This window comes from Dermacentor albipictus, chromosome 5, assembly GCF_038994185.2.
Source record: "Dermacentor albipictus isolate Rhodes 1998 colony chromosome 5, USDA_Dalb.pri_finalv2, whole genome shotgun sequence".
NCBI classification, from domain to species: Eukaryota; Metazoa; Arthropoda; class Arachnida; order Ixodida; family Ixodidae; genus Dermacentor; species Dermacentor albipictus.
This window is the reverse complement of record NC_091825.1, coordinates 172,672,624-172,684,988: the sequence shown is the minus strand read 5'-3', so window position 1 is coordinate 172,684,988 and position 12,365 is coordinate 172,672,624. Positions and strand designations below refer to the sequence as shown.

The window sequence follows — 12,365 nt, the reverse complement described above, 5'->3', positions numbered from 1 at the left end:
GCGACACTGTCTCCCGGTGTGTCGGCGGATCCTGTTTTTCAGGCGGCGTGTCGCGTCTTTTATAATCCCCGAGGAACCATTGTCACTCAAACGGCCCAATACAAAGTCACCACTCGGCGGTCGTCCGAGAGGTCCAACCAGCGACCGCGCTGGCCACCCGGTTCAAAGTTCGCGCGCGCGGTGACCTCCATGCAAAAGGAGGTGCGGCGCCGGGCTGTCTGGCACTCGCTGACACGTCTGAACACGTCGCCTGCCGATGCTTCTCCCGCAGGACACCGCTGCCTGACGGCTCAGCATCTTGACTTGTGAAGGGAGAATTTGGGCGCTCGCAGGATAAATTCTGCATCTTGCAGTTTCGGAATCCGGGCTTGTGGTAATGGCACAACAGCGCGCGCACCGGCGACTTCGCCACAACGACAACAGCATGGCTTGTCCGCGTTCTTTTGCCGGCATCGATTTTTAGGTTTTCTTCTTTCTTTTTGAGTCACGTATACGTGGTGCGCTTTCTTATGTCGATTTTTTAAAAGCCTTTTGTCACAATTACCAGCGTGTTCCGCTTTTTAGGGTTACCTTAAGTGGCGGACATTACATTCTGAACAAGTCGCAAGTGCAGAAGCATCTAATTGAAAAAAATCGCGCTAACTGCATTTTTAATTAATAGCTTTAGGACAGATGCTGTAATGGCGGAATTAGAGGCAGTGAACTGCAGAACCTATTCAATTGGAACCAATGTGTAAATAGTACCAATTTCGAGATATACGAAGTCACAGTCAGCAAAATGAGTTGGTGTCCCGATTACTTCCCACGAGCATTGCATATATTCGCAGTGCAACAAGAAATAAGCTACGACACCAAGGCATTTCTGCCGCATACTTTGACGTACATCTTGAAACTGGTTGGTTCCAACGGAATATTCCGTGCACGTTAGCGGACTCATTTCCACCATTTCAACATTTGCACTAAAGTTATTGATTAAAAAGATGGCGGCACGATTTTGTCAATTAGCAGTCTATGCACTACTACTCATTTGGAAAGTCCACCTGTTAAATGTAACCCAGGTGAAGAAGCATAATGCTGATATCTGCAACCGGAATATAAAAAAAAATATGACATAAGAGAAGACCCTGTATAATTCGCTGTTTAATTCATATGCACACGTTTGTGTCTTAAAGCGCCCTACAGAAGGATTTGTAGACAAATTATCACTACAGTAAATTTTTTGTCACATTTTATTGAACTATTTCGGACAAACAGAACAGAAATTGGAATATTTTGTTGTGAAATGCTATAAAAAAGATTAGTGGCTTTGCCATAAAATGCGAATTAAACAATGACAGTGTTGTATGAGTACTTGAACATGTCTTTCCTTGAATTGCATAGGTCCATTCACCAGAGAACTGTGCAGCCAGGTCTCAATTGACTGATTCTGCTATGGTCCCACTGTGGTATCTGAAGTAAAGACATGTACTATGTACGTTCCAGAAGTTGGACGTGTATAACTATTACTTGGGGGCTGAATATAGGACCAGACGTTTTGTGGCCTCTCAATAACTCTTAAGCATTGTACTTATGCACAGGCTGTAAGGTCGTTGTGAATGTTCACCTTCGTTAAACTCATCTGTGCATTCTTTTTGTTTGGTTGAAGTGCGTGCTTGCTCGACTTCTCTGGGGTCCACTCTGTGTTTGCGTATCTGTTGCATTGCAATGTTGAGCTGCCTGCTCGCACCCTGGCTGCTTCCAGAGAACGCCTGTTTTGGGAAGGCGGTGGCCGGACGCTGTTCGGCGAAAAAGGGAGCGGCAGGGGTTCTCGCGCACCATGGTTCTGGAGTCTTTGCAAAGTGTTTGGGTCGGGCCGAGGCGACGCTGGCGGTTCGAGCGGCGGCCAGTTACGCAGCCCGGACACGTGGCACGCGGCGACTCGGGAGACAACGGACCAATCTCTTCAAGTGCCCGATCGGAGCGACGGACTGCTCCGAGGCCGTTGGTTATATAACCAGTGTAACCCCCCCCCCCCCCCGTTAGTGTCTGTCTGTAAACAAATTCAGTTCAAATTATCGCCATTCAATTATCGTTAGTCCGGAATACCGTAGCAAAGAACAGTGCAGCGGCTTAGGAAGAGCCGAGAACGAAATAAAACACGAAGAAGGAAAAACTTACTCCTGTTCTGACAAATCCACAATTTTTCATGACAAACACTAAATACGCAGCGCAGATGCAAACGCAGTGTCACGTTATTTAGCCTCAAAATGAGCGTCACAAAAATCTTACGGTCACCACACGCCCGCCTCTCGCCGGTTCCTTTCCAGTGAATGCTGCCTGACCCGACTGCCACAGTCGGTTGAGGCGACAGTCTTTGTTCTTTCGCTCCCCGCCCCCCCCCCCCCCCCTCCCCCGCCCTCCAGGTGCGAAAGAAGTCCGCGCCGACAAGCCTTTCCTCCTCTCTGGCTTGGGCGACCCGGCGCGGCGCTGCTTGAAAGTATAGCAGTCGCGTGCTGCGGAACGATTTCGAGATGTTTTAGATCGTACTTTGTGAAATCTACGCCATGTTCGTTCATATAAGGTCGTCAGGGAAGCCTTTCGGTGCATCGGTAACTACTGTAGGCAGAAATATGCCTTGGGGGCGTAAAAATGTGACGCGCATAATCAGCCGCGGTGCGTGTATGTGTTGTTTACTATTTTGCTTAAATAGATTTTAATTCAACAAAGAAAACCGGCGTCTCTGTATTACTAGCATTAAATGGTAAATCAGCTCACTGTCTGATCGATTAGCGTAGGGAGTAAAACATAAAACATAAGAGCCCATGCTCATGCACGGCCAACCTAAGGCAGCCACGAAACAGCTGAGCGGCAGGCGCTATTAAATATGTGTGATACAGTGGCATCGTTCTCACGCATTTCAAGTCTAGCATGCTTGAAATTATGTCTACGCTAGCCTTGCCGCATGAGGCCCATGGCGCTGCTCAACATAGCGATCACTGCGGTTGGTGAGCCAGCACGATACATATATAAGCTGTGTGCTTCGGCATTGCCTTTTTGGCCTGTATACAGCCGTAATATATGAGAGGGCTCGCATAAAAAGAATGCGATGGCTATTCTTGAGCGCAAAATTTCCGTAATAAGTGTCAGTGCGTCGTAGAGAAATGAACGAACACAACCGAAAAAAAAATTCGGTTATTATCCTCTTTCTCTAAAAAGCAAGAGAAGACGGGCTAACGCCGCACGTTTATAAATATATACTCGCTGATGCCGTATGCTTGGACCATGCGCTATATAGAACAGACATATCTGTAATCCAGCACCTACTACTGCTTAGGACGCTCGCGCAGTTCGTAAACGGTCGCTTTGCTGGACAAGCTTAATTCAGACTGTAAGGTATGTTGCTATTACTAGCCGAAACTATTTTACTCATGGGTGGAAACCTCTTCCATCCAACCCAGTAGTCACGCAATGTAACCTGCAGCGAACAGTTTGAACGCTTGTCAAAGTATAACAGCACAGCTTCTATGATAGCAGAACGATCATCGCGTATGTTTCATGGCTCCTAAACCGCAGCTTAGAAATAGAGGATAATACTGCAATAAGGTCACATTAGTGATTGGAACATTCAGAAAAACACAATTGATCTCCGAGGCTGATTGTAGGCTCATGAATATATGTGTGCACACATCGCGCTGCGTGTTCCGTTCACCTCAACGCCAGCAGAAATTCCGGCCATGACGCCTTAAACCATTTCAGCACGTCTCACCGAACCGTTTACCACGAAGAAGACGCACGTCATACTAAACAGACCACACGACCGCGACAACAAACGCCAAAACCTACCGCCGAGCGTATACCTGCCATGCAAAAGACCACTTTCACCCAAGCCAGTATGGCGCTGCTCATAGGCGGCGCCACTGCGTTCACAATATGGCGGCGCCTACAAAAAAACGGTCGGACAGCAGCGTCGCGCCAGCTTGAAGCTGACGTCTCCTGGCCAGCCACAACTTTCGCGCTCGGCATTGTGCTGCCCTGAGCATTCGTGCTAGCATTCGTGGCCGAGCCAGCGCCGATGGGCTCGGCAACATAGGTCGGCCTTTTACGGTCCAAGCTCTTCTTGCCGACATGATCGGCTCCCAGGGATCCGCCGAGCCCCGCCCGATGGTCGGCCCTCGGCCAGTTTTGCTTGGGATGATGCTACAACTTTAAACCTTAGGGCTCGAATAATAGCGGATAAATCACACGGGGACAAACCTAATGGTAAAAAAAGAACCTTGACTGCGTTCAAGGAAGATTACGCATGTGTTCTTCAGTCGATTACTCTTTTCGCACTGGCCCTGTCTGCTCTCCTTCTCACACTTACTGTGTACCAGGCGTTCTTTTCTGATCTCGCACACCGCACGTGCGCATCGCTTCGTGGTCGCAGTATCGGGCGGCCGTGTCTGGCTTCACACTTGTGCACCTTGACCGACGCGTCAGTCCCTGAGAGAGTGCGCCCGCAGGTTGTTCCAGTTTACCGGATGTAGATCATACCTTATGTACCCCGTTTGAACCAATCCCAGCGAACAGCAATATATCTAGTGCTCCTCAGGCGCCCGTATCCCTGCGTCTTCTCCACAGCAACGCTATTTGGCTGTGACCTACGTTGAGCAGCAGATATGGCTTACTGCAATGAGGAAAGAGCGGATATGGTTTTGGCTCTAGGTGCGTCAAGTGGACGTAGAAGGCGAGCAGTTGAGCTATTTCAACGCTAGCATCCACGTACGCGTCCGAGCTCAATGAGGATTGTCCGTGCATATGAAATGCTGAGACAGACAGGGACTTTTACGAAGAAACGACATAAATCTTCAATCCTAGGCGAGGACATGGAGACAGGTATTCTATCAAAGTTTTCTTCAGACCCACATGCAAGTGTTCATAGTGTTGGTGCTGAAGCTGGAGTGTCAAAGTCTTCAGTGTGGCGAGTATTTAAGAAGAGGCAACTTCATGCGTACCACGTGCAGCTGCACCAGATGTTGGCGCCCCGCGATTTTCAAAATCGAAAAGACTTTGCAAACTGCATTAACATCAAGACAGAAGAGGACCCAGGCTTTGTCAACAAAATACTGTGGACGGATGAAGCTACCTTCTCACGTAATGCCTAGCGAACGTCCACAACGCTCACTATTGGAGAGACGAAAACCCTCACTGGGTTTCGAAGACGCATCACCAATATCAGTGGTCGGTTAATGTGTGGCGCAGAATTTTCGGTGGCACGATCATTGGGCCCGTGTTTTTCGAAAACATGCTTGCAGGCGAAAGATGCGTCAACGACATCCTTGATGGGGCGCTTGAGGATTTTATTTGCGAAGTTCTATTGGGCAGGATCCACGATATTTGGTATCAGCATGATGGTGTTCCCGCCCACGGCAGTAGCAAAGCTTGCAAATGGCTGCATGTATTCCCGCCGCAGTAGATTGGACGGCATGAACCCATTGCTTGGCCGGCATGGTCGTCAGATTTACCTCCCCTTTCTCTAAGGCTACGTCAAGGATCAAGCATACCGGTCACTAATCACAACATCAGAGAAATTAAAAGAAAAAATAAGACAAGTCTGCAACTCCATCCCTGATACCACGATCAAGAACGCCTCGACAAATGTGCCTATGAGATGCCAAATGTACATTGCACCAGATGATGACCTTTTTGAACGCGCATCATAATCAAAGGGCGCTTTTTGATTGAAGGTCACTGGAAAATAATTCCGGTCCTAACGCCGCCTCCCCACACGACCCCATTACACTCCGTCGGCAGGTTGCCAGCTCTTGCCCATTTCAAGCATCAAAAAATAAAATTTTGTTCCTGTCCTCTTTCGTCTCTTTAGACGCTTTATCGCTCCGGCACCGCTAGGCCAGCAGCCCACATTTGCGCCGTCATGCGATAAAAGCCGCATGCCCAGATACCAGCACAAGGCATAACGCCCTGTTGCGGGCCAGTCTCGCTGCAGCCGACCTCGATTATCCATCGCCCGCTTGAGAGCCGCACAATAACAGTGCGCAATCGCCCCGTCACGTGGTATTCTTTTTCCTATTTCGCGGGCTTCTTTGGAACGCCGAAAAAAGGACCACGGGAGATATATCCTGTTGGAGACAATTTATTGAGGTTTCTCAAGGTGCTCTACAACTTTGCGTATGACAGTTGGGGTCTGCAGCCAATACTTAAATAGTTGGTTAATTCAGCATAACTAATCAGTTAGTTAAGGGGACAACAAAATAGCCTGAGTAACTCTAAGCCAGTGCGAACATTACGCACTTGGTTCAACTCGCATCCGGAGTGCCTTTTATTTTTAAAACTTTGGCTCAAGTTATGTGGGACAACCTGAATATGCAAGAGGGTGAAACACACTGACGCAGAGACGGAGCTTAGCACCACAGCGCTCTATTTCCAACTATTGTCTTTGAAAATGGTTTTATATGTATATCGTTCCGGAGATCACACGTACGTACAACGGATGCGAGAGTGCATTTACATTGTATACAAGGCTGTATGCCGAGTAGCGGCTCGCGAGCATTTTATTCTGTCTACTCTGGCTGGTTGAAACGTCGCTTCTTGCCTTGCTGCGATAGTTTTGTCATAGTGGAGGTTTAATTGTGCTTCTTGGGCGAGAAGTCGCCGGAAGCGATGACAGATGACGCGCCACCACTTGCGTTGAGCATGCCTCTTCGCACTGCGTCTCGCAGCGATATATTGTAAGGCTTGCAACGTAGCCATGGAGATGTCCGGTTCCTGTTTCCCCAACAGCGAGCCAATGGACTACGACAAGGACTACACCGTCGTGGAGGGCAAGCGGCTGAAGATAAAATACCGCAAGACAACCAAAGACGTGAATGAGCAGGGCCCCAACGGACCGCCTACTCTGACTTACAGGATTGCTTCTGTGCCACTCGACGTCTCTAAGAATATAAATTCTCTACACAGACAGATTCCTAACACCTACCTTGGTAATGTGGCTCCGAAAGGAATTAACGAAGTGCGTTTCAACACCATGAAAAGCGTAATCACAGTGGAAGTAGCGACGCAGGCTGCCCTAGGAAAATTGAAAACCGTGCGCGTACTAGGACACATAGAAGTCCGGTCGTTCGTCGTGCACAGTGGTCGCACTAGGGCAGGTGTTATCTCCGATGTCGTGATTGACATCAGCGACGAAGAGCTACAAAGGCTTCAACAGTGAAGGTCATCGATTTCCACCGCTTCGGTCGCTCAACGAGCGTCAAGCTTCTTTTCGCGGGAGACACACTGCCTGATCATGTCAAGGTGGGCTACGTGAGACACCCGGTGCGTCCTTATGTGCCCCTACCATTGCAATGTCACAAGTGTCTAAAGCTAGGCCATGTCAGCGCTGTCTGCACAGGCCATATGACATGCCTCCGCTATGCCTGCAGCCATGACGTATCTTCATGCACAGTAAGAGAAATGAAGTGCTCGAATTGTGATGGACCCCACGAGGCCGATTCCAAGGGTTGTCTTAAACAGAAAAAGGAGAAAAAGAATACTGAACCAAATGAGCAAGACAAGTATGTCCCGCAAGGAGGCGGCAGCGTCAGTGCAATACCGGAGCCGATGAACGCGTCGTCGGCGTGGACAAGCTGTAGGTGCCGACGAGAGCTCCCTGGCTCCAATCCCGCAGTTCAAGCAGAAGGTAATTGAATCGGTATCGACAGATCTCTCCAAACCATTCCTCGAAGCGAGCTGCAACTGAATGTATGGTCACGCTTACTGCCGCGCACACGGGCCTTAGACTGTCAGCGCGAGCAAGGACAGTGCGCTCAGATATCACCATCGGACTCTGTCATCGAAGCCATGCTGCGACAAATAATCGCCGCCCTGCAGCTGCTACTGTCCGGTTTAAATACGCCAGTGGCGCTAACAGCGCAAAAATTATGAACGCTATATACAGTCTCTTAGCTACGCTGCAGTAACTTCTACCTCTGCCCGCGATGACGACTGTGCTGTACTGTGAAGTGTACACGTACGCATTGCACAGAAACAGTATGCTGTGCAGCCCTCATCATATTCCCCATACCACCTCTTCCTCTTCACAACCTATCTCTCTTATTACCCAAACCCCTTCCACAGCGTGGAGCAGCAGGCTAGAGGCACTTCACACAGGCCGACCTCTCCACCTTTCTGCCATTAAATAGTATCTCTCTCTATCTCTGCAAGGCACTGCTGCATTGTCGGAGGGATCCTGCACAAATGACTCGTAACAATGTACAGCACATAATGTCATCGTTCCAGCCATATCGAACATGAGATCTAGCAACGAAAGAAATGGAAACAACAAATCACTGAACTTCGCGATCTCTACATGTTATGAAGACAGTCGAGCTGACCTCTTTCTGAATGAAAGTAATGGAAGGAGTATTCATTCATGCGTCACCTCCTCGGGCTATCTGCCAGAACTATCTCGTGCGTGACGCAACCATGATGCATATACAAGGGATGAGTGTATATACGTATACACTCATCAAATAGTGGCAATCAACCGCGTGGTTCGAAATAGACAGAACGCCACGATACATGCTAATTTGTTATCGTAATTGTGCTCCAGCACATCGTTCACACATCGGCCAATTTTTCTAATATGATGTATAACGCATGACAGCGGAACCTGGTGAACCACATTTCCCGAACATTCCACGAAGTTGTTCCTGGTTTTCTTTTAAATAGAATTCGGGTTTTGTTACAGACTAAGGCTGATTTATCCTGCACAGGGTACCCAATTTGTCTGGCGCTGAAAGCAGAACGCTTGCCCGCTGCGCAACCTTTTGTAGCACTTAGCTACGTTTGGTTGGATGTCTCATTTCCTCTTTATTAATTACTTCTCTCCACCTTGCGAGTTTCTGCAGAACTATTACGTCGAATTCTCAACAAGGGCTGTTAAAAAATTCTCGGCGCCAACTGCGCGAGCGGGCTCGTGCCACTCACTGCTCGTGCGTTCGTCGTCGTCGTCTTCTGCTCCCACAGCTGACTCCGTTGTGCAAAATAAATGACCAACCGTTCCCTTACCGGAAAATGGGGGTAAGCGAAGCTTGTCTTGTGTGCACCTAACCTTTGTCACGGTTAAGTAACCTACAGGTAACGGTGCCGGATAACTTCGGCCTCCCGCTCCTTCAGCTCTGGTTTTTCTTTTCGTTGCTGTCGGATTGCCTGGGCTCCGGCGGTTCTAACAGCTGGTTTGCCACGTCGACGGCGAGCCCTTTCATGGGAGCGTTCTCGCCGCCGCTCGTCGAAGGCGGCCTGTACCTCGGGGTAACGCACAACGCGTGGCCGTTCCATCCATTTTCAGAGGCTGAATCGAACGCAAACGAAGCCGGCGCAGCGCGCGCGAAGCGGCTCTAACGGCTGTATCGGCGCGCCGACGGCGAGCCCTTTCACGGGCTAGTTCTCTCCACTGCTCGTCGAAGGCTGCCTGTTCTCCCGCGGAAGCGAGACGGCTCTGACTGGTTGCGCGCGTGGGCTGAATGGGCGCCTATGCAGCTGGAATCCTTGCTAATGACACGCTCCAGCGCCGGCACAGCTGTCAACTCATCAAACTGCTATTTCCCGCAGGTGCTCTGCTCTGGGAGCAACTGGATTTGTCAAGCGAAGCTTGTATTGGCTTCCAAATTTGGGTGGGGTTGTCGTGATCACGCAGAAAAATGACCAACGCTTCAGCTACCGGAAATGGGGGTACGCACACCGCCATCTCGCCACTGGTGGTGGAGCTCGCGCTTCGGGAGCCCTGGTCGGTTTTCAGAAAACGCTGCTGCTGTTGATGTGGCCAGTCATTCGCTTGTATTACATTCTGGTGGAGATTGCTGCGGCTTTCGCCCACCTTGGAATTGTGCAGCCGAACTCTGCCGTCCATCAGGCCTGATGACGCCAACGAGACTACACTACCGGCTTCGCTAACCCTTGTTTGTATTGGTGCTCTCCGTCTGCCATCCCGAGTGGCACGGATGACAACGACGTCGAAGATTAGTTTTCGTCATATGGGAGAGAGCTAGCAACCACCACAAATGGGTTGACACCATGAAGCCAAACGTCATCTTTAATTTAACTGGTGTTGCCAATCTGTAGTTTAAAAACCACGAAGCCGATCTTCGCACGTGGGTCAGCTTCAAGTCAAGCGTCACAGAAGTCTTTGGCCGAACGGACGTGTGCAAGCTTCGTGCAGAACGTTACGAGGCTGCTCCCAGCAAACTGGTGAGATGTTCCCGATCTACACATAGGACATCGTCGACCTCTGTAGACGCGTTAACTCGACCATGACGGAGGCGGATAAGGCGCACGACGTCATGAAAGGAATTTCGGACGATGTCTCTCATATGCTTCTGTCTAAGAACCCTGCCTGGCACTGTGGTTGAGGTCTTCGAGCTTTGTCAAAGCTTTGACGAGCTCAGCAGGCAGCGTCTTCTCATGCGGTGCCCATCTGTCCCATATGAAGTCCTGTGGAGCATCGTGACCGCTCCCGACCTTGACCCATTGCTTTCCCAGATAAACGAGCAGGTGCGCGCGGAGGTCGCTCAGCAACTATCGCTGCTATCCACTGCTGGGCAACCATTACGGAAGGTGATACAGCCACACCACACGTCATATTACGTCTTTGTCTCCACACCCTCGGAAAGTGATACAGGAGCAAGTTTGAGGAGCTCTAGAATAGTTGATTGTTGGGCTAGTTGGTTTTCCATAATTGAAGCAGTAACTTAGCGCGATAGGATAGGATAGGATAGGATAGGATAGGATAGGATAGGATAGGATAGGGATAACTTTAATAAAGTGCCGGCAAAAAACCCAGGAACGAGAAAGGTGGACAAAGACAGGCGCTTATCTTTGTTCACCTTTCTTGTTTGTGTGTTTTTCATTTATTAATAAAACACCTTACAGGCCCTGTCGGGCATTGAGTAAGGGGGGCAAGGTAACAAAGAACTGTTAAGTACAATGGAAACAACTCAAAAATAAACCTATGACAACTGTACAGTGGCTGAACTAAAAAACAAAACAAAGCACAGCATGATCAAGCATAGCAGATATATAAAAGGAAGGAGATTATGTAAAAAGCACGCACAGGCGTTCACGAAATATTTTACGATCAGTTATCGTGACGATATCATCGGGGAGACCATTCCAGTGGGATATGGCACGAGGTACAGCAGATAAATTGAAAGCAGTGGTTTTACCGAAAATGCGCTTGAAGCTAAAATGATTATGTAATCTTGAGGACGTACGGACGGGGGTTTAGAGGGGTAATATGCATGGCTTCAAATAGCATGGGCATCAGCTACGCGTAACATTAATTTTGTGGAGGTGCTGGGCAGATGGCGAGCTCAAGCTTGTACTTCTTGCCATAGTCAATAGAGAGGCGCTCCATGAGGAGCGAGATGAAGCCGGAGCGAGTGCCACCTCCAAAGCTGTGGAAGATAAGGAAGCCCTGCAGGCCTGTGTACTGGTCTGACAGCTTCCTGATCCGGTCCAGCACGAAATCCACAATCTCCTTGCCGATCGTGTTGTGGCCGCGAGCATAGTTGTTTGCGGCATCCTCCTTGCCGGTGACCAGCCAGCTGCCCTGGGTGGAACAGCTGCCTGTAGGTTCCAGTGCGCACTTCGTGCACGACGGTTGGCTCCAGGTCGACGTAGACGGCGCCCGTCTCACTGAAGAACGTGTTGAAGGAGTCGTCGCCTCCACCAATGGTCTTATCGCTTGGCATCTGACCGTCCGGCTGAATGCCGTGCTCCAAGCAGTAGAATTCCCAAGACGCATTGGCGATTTGTACGCCGGCCTGGCCGACGTGCACAGAGATGCATTCACGCATCGTCGCCGGTTAGTGAGGGCGTTGGGCCCAGAAAAACGTTCACTCCGACGTCGACAAGGAACGTCCGTAAACCGTGAAACAAGTGACCGATGTCACGTATGAAATCATCCCCGCCCACATCTCAGTGTCATCGTCAGCCGCAAGTGACATCGTTCACGTGGCGAGACATCGTTCACGTGGCGAGCCATACCACACACCTTTCACCGCGGATCTGTATATTAAGCACCGGGACGGTGCTTCTGCAGCCGGGGGTGATACGGAACAGCCGCCACAGTGTGGCTGCACTGAGGAGGAAGAAGACGACGTGTGCCCGCTTGATACAGCATCGCCATTTTGGCCTCCGTTAGCTCCCTTGTAAATAAATTGTAAATAGCATTGGGCATCAGCTACACGTAACATTATCATTCTTTGTCGTTTCTTCATTAGGTCCTTTCTTACTTGGGAGACCTTGCCTGTTGGTTGCCTTGGTGCCTTGCCTCCCTCTTCAATTGCTGCCTCTTAAGCCAGGCTAGTTACGGTTTCATTCATTACCTTTATGTCAACTGCATCTCT

At 49.7% G+C, this 12,365-nt stretch overlaps 1 pseudogene; it reads right to left on the bottom strand.

Annotated features, from left to right (window-relative positions):
* Positions 1-10,598: 10,598 nt before the first annotated feature.
* On the bottom strand, positions 10,599-11,813 carry LOC135916666 (tubulin alpha chain, testis-specific-like; annotated as a pseudogene).
* Between the last annotated feature and the right edge of the window lie 552 nt (positions 11,814-12,365).